The following is a 5,024-nucleotide window of genomic DNA, read 5'->3' on the forward strand; positions in this document are numbered from 1 at the left end:
CTGGCTTTTTTCTATCCTTCCATAATATTTAAAATGAAAGTCATGATTGTGTTATTATCAAACAGGTGATCCAATTTGGTTATACTAAGCAATAAAAACTGATGGCTCACATTTAAGTAGTTTAATGCCTTCTTGAATGACTAGAATGAATTGTATTAATCATTTGGCATAAAAAACAATTTATTTTAATTTTTAATTATGGTGTACTAAAGCATAATATAGTATATTATTAAGTCACAAAATATGAATATACTATAATCAAATGCTATATTATGCTATAATATACTATAATTTATACATTAATAATATTTCAGAGTAGCACTTTAGAACAGGATGTGATAAAAGAGATTATCTAACAATAGCACCATTAACTGACTACACAACATAGAAAGAAGTAGAGCTATGAAAACAAAGGAAAAGTAATTCTGGGAAGTTAATTTAGAGACACCTAAAAATGACTAAATATTCTGTGCTCGCTTCGGCAGCACATATACTAAAACTGTAATGATACAGTGAAGATTAGCATGGCTCCTGCACAAGGATGACACGCAAATTCGTGAAGCGTTCCATTTTCTTTTTGTAAGCTGGGTAGCATGATTGAATGTATAAAAGAAATAGAAATAAAAAGAAAAACAGTTTTAAAAGTGACTAAATATTCTACATAAATTTGTCTACATTGGACATATTCATATCAAACAGGTGAAATCTTCTTTTACAATAGTGATTTATAACTAAAGAAGGTGTATTGTAGGAATTTTGAAAGGAAGTGACAATCTTGGATTGTAAATCAGATAATGCATTAGAAATTGAAAGTGTCTCCATTTTAGGCAAAATGCAAAAGTTCCACTGATAGTTAAAAAACAAGGTAATGTAAATTGGTTACAGAAAATGGATGTAAACCAATTCCAAAACCATAATGTTTAAATCCTTTTGTATTTACAGTCTTTTCTGTGGTCTCAAGAAGAAGGTTTCAGCAACAATAGAAGAATATGGGGGTGGGGGCAGATAGTGGTGCGACAGTACATTGTGACTCGCTATGAGACAATCTCAAATGGGAGGTTTCTGAGTTCATGCTCTGGAGTCCTCCCTGAGAATGCTAGCCACAGACTTGCCCATGACTCAGGGCTTGCTGAAGGCTGTTGGTAGGTCGGGGTGCTGGGTCCCTGTTGGAGGTCTCATCTGTGTCTCCCTCTCTGTCTCTATTGCTAATTAAATAATTAAATAAATATACTTTAAAAAATAGAAGTATCGACTAAATGAGAATAAAGGCAATAAAAATAAATCAGTATCAGATGACAAAAGTAGATGAAACTTTGTAAAATAATTGATGGCCATTAGAAGAAAGACAGTGTTCAGAGGACGTCAGGTAAGGGAATTTCTGAACCTTCAAGGTAACAAACAACATCATAAAGGAAAAGAATTCTTCTCAGTCTTTGAAGATATTAGGACAAGGTACAATGGCCTAAAGCATAGGAAAAGAAAAGTAGTAAGATAAAAGAAAAAGAAATCTGAACATAAAAAGAAATGGGCAGGAGAGCAATTTTAGATTTGGTTTACATCCATTTTCAATGACTTTAAGGAAGACAAAATATGTGATATTATAAATATTCAAGGGCAGAACATATACTACCTTAGCTGGGATAATGTAGGGAGTGAATTTATAAAAAGCAAAAAGATTCAACATTCTCATCTTTCTGATTTTATTGCTAATAAAACAGTCTCTGTAGTGGTAACTGGTTCTGTTTCTGTACCTGTCAGATATGATCAAAGAAGCAGAACTTTTGAGAGAGAGAGAGAGATAATAGGGGATTTATTAAAGGATTTGACTTTACACATTATGGGAGCAGTTTGAACAGTTTTCATGAAACTGTCTGCATATGCAAAAGGAAGAAGGACGTGAAATGGGACAAATGGACGAAGTAGAGCCTAGGAGAGTGAGGAGGAAGCCACAACACAGGCGAGAGACTGCTGTAGTTTCTCAGCTCCTCTTTGCCTCCATTTTCAATAACGGAGTAGCACACAGGAAAAGCTGGCAACTTTCTTTAGTGGCCCAGATGTTGCACAAATAGGAGGATCCAGAAGTATAATTTCTCTGAGCCTAATTGCTGCCCACTTCAAGCAGCTGATCCAGAGGATAAGTTGTAGCATGAGTGAATTAGATGTCTCTTGTCCTGCTCCAAACTGCTGAGCTTGGGAAGCAGAATTCTTCTGTTCCACCTCTACCTTCCAAATGGTATGAAAATTGCCTCTGAGGCCTACAATAACCCAGACCTATGCAGGGATCTGGGGAACATGGTTTCATCTTAAGTAAATTGATATAATGCAGATCTATGATAGTATAATTTCAAACTTCTCCCATTAAATTGTCAATAAGATGCACTAAAAATGAGATGGTACAGTAGGGCTGAACCTTCAGGTGTACTAGAATAACCTGAAGGGTTTGGGTCTTTGAAACACAGATTGCTGGGCTCTACCTCCAGAGTTTCCAATTTAATGAAGATATTATCAGTCAAGTTTCTCCAGAGAAACTGAGTCAATATGATTTGAATAAGTGTGTGCATAATGCACAATGTATGCATACATCTATAGAAAAACGCATTTTAAGGAATTGACACCTGTGATTGTGGGAGCTGGCAAATCTGAAGTGTGCACAGCAGGCTGGCAGACTGGAGATCCAGGAAAGAATGGATGCTGCAGCGTGAGCTCACAGGCATTCTGGAGGCTGAATATATTCCTTAGAGGACTTCAGTGTTTTCACTTAAGACCATCAACTCATTGGATTATTCCCACCCACATTATGGAGAAGTTAATTTAGAGACACCTAAAAATGACTAAATTTTCTAAACGAATCTTTCTATATTTGACTTATTCATATCAACAGGCAAAAACCTCCTTTTAATATAGTGATTTATAATTACAGAAGGTACATTGTAGGTACCTTGATTGGTTATTTAACTGATAGTTACCCCTTTCGAAATACCTTGACTTCAACATCCAGACAGGTGATTGAACAAATAAATACCTGAATATCATGGCCTAGTTTAGTTGACACATAAAACTAGTGGTCACAAGCCCAGCAATGGTGGCACAAGTGGAATGGCACCAATGAGTGGGGCTGAGGCTACATGAGAGTCTGACCTGAATAGTCCGAGCACAGTGGTGCACACCTGTGATCATCGTTAATTGAGAGGCTTGGAAGGGGAAATTGTGACATTCTGAGACTCCAACAAAGATCACTCTCTTTCTGTTTTTCTTGCTTTCTAATATAAAAACAAACTAACCATCACAGCAGATCTATAGTAGGATCTAAAATTTTATACTTTTTGTGAGTTTTATTTTTTTGTAATTATTTATTTATTCATTTATTTATTTTAACTTTACCAGACACATTCACACACACACACACACACACACACACAGAGAAAGAGAGAGAGAAAGAGAAAGAGAGAGGGAAAGGGAGAAAGAGAGAAAGCCATCAGGTCTGGGACTCAAATTGTGGTCGGCCATGTGGGCGTGTCTAGTTCCTTAAGACCATGCCACCTGCTGGTCTCCACAAGTTTTCCTTTCTAAGTGTGCAATATAAATCCATCTATTCAGTTTCACTGGGCCTACTTAATGCTATGCTCAATCTTAGACCAATAGTAATTATTAGGTAAACACCATGCACAGATTGGCTTAAACTAATCAAGGTTATGTTAGGAAGATGAAGATGAAATCAATGGGAATCAAATCAGCTCCACATGGGCAACCAATAGATCTACTACAAAATATGTGTCATATTAATTGCACTGCATTAATATAGAAAGGAAAATGTAGCTCAAATACTTGTGTCTACCTCCTTAAGGCAGTTCCTCAATAGGGTTCAGATATTTGAAAACCCAAATTAATAATCATAAGACTGTCAGCTTATTGGGTTTGGTATGCCACATTAGAGGCCCTCAGGCAATATTCATGTGGTTTTGGGGCACCACAAAATAGAGGTCAGATAGTGCAGTTCTTCATTTCAGAATAACTTAATTATGATAAATACTTATATTCTACTTAAGGGGATTCCGTTTTGCTAGGGCCATGGAGGCTCTTTTAACACAAATTTCTTAAGGAAATGGATCAAAGGAAGAAGCAATTATTCTTGCATTCTAAATTCTCCAAACAGATAAATCATTTCCCCCAAATCACACTTCAAATAACAAAATCAAGTAGCAGTTATTCAGTTGTCCAAATCAAACAACATATACAAAACCTCTGTTATGTTCCATTGTATACTTTATATTACAATATAAAAACATTCCTATCAATTCTTTTAAACAATAGCTTGCCAGAAGGACCTCCCCATACCATTCCCAGAGAAGCATTACAGAACCATCTGTAGTGAATTCATGGGCTCTCCTGTGGCTGGGTCCACTAGCATTCCTTCATGAATCATGGTGGAACACAGAAACACATACCAGGTGGTAGGATAGATTTGAGGCACATTTCACTTTTTGTCATGGCAGATTTTGATGGACCATGCCTGTCTCCTAGGACTGGTACGAAATTCAACTGGATTATTGAACATGAACATTGTCATATCAGTCCCACAAAAGGTACAGCTGTCTGTGATACATGCCGAGTACATCTTATCAGTGGCCTATCAGCTCAGTAGGCTTCTCAGGCCTCTTCTGAGTCTCATGAAAGATGTGCTAAGTGGATGATAATAAAAGGCCATCTTTTTTCGTTCTGAAAATTTCCAAGTAAGAACATGCCAACTCTCTTATATGCCCAATTACATTACCCTAATAATTCAACATAAGTAACTTACGTAGTTTTTAAAATAGCATTTAATAATTATTTAATCGTCTCCAGGCCTTTTCATTAAGGTTCAACTTTATGTCTCCCTGTGCCAGTTTGTCATTTTACTCTGATTCACAGGGCACATGATAGTCATTGGAGTTCACACCTGGGCAATCACTTTGCTATTATATAACAAATGGGAGGGACAAGTTCTTTACAAAGTGCAAAGTACAAGGAGGTATGAGAGTCTGCCT

The 5,024-nt window shown here is 36.5% G+C and overlaps 1 non-coding gene across 1 annotated transcript; it reads left to right on the plus strand.

Moving 5' to 3' along the window:
- Positions 1 to 469: 469 nt before the first annotated feature.
- Positions 470 to 576, plus strand: LOC114005189 (U6 spliceosomal RNA). Its single transcript, XR_003547070.1, has one exon. It is a non-coding gene; the product is annotated as a U6 spliceosomal RNA (small nuclear RNA).
- The last annotated feature ends 4,448 nt before the right edge of the window (positions 577 to 5,024 follow it).

This window comes from Tupaia chinensis, unplaced genomic scaffold, assembly GCF_000334495.1.
Source record: "Tupaia chinensis unplaced genomic scaffold, TupChi_1.0 Scaffold143247_2, whole genome shotgun sequence".
Classification (NCBI taxonomy): domain Eukaryota; kingdom Metazoa; phylum Chordata; class Mammalia; order Scandentia; family Tupaiidae; genus Tupaia; species Tupaia belangeri.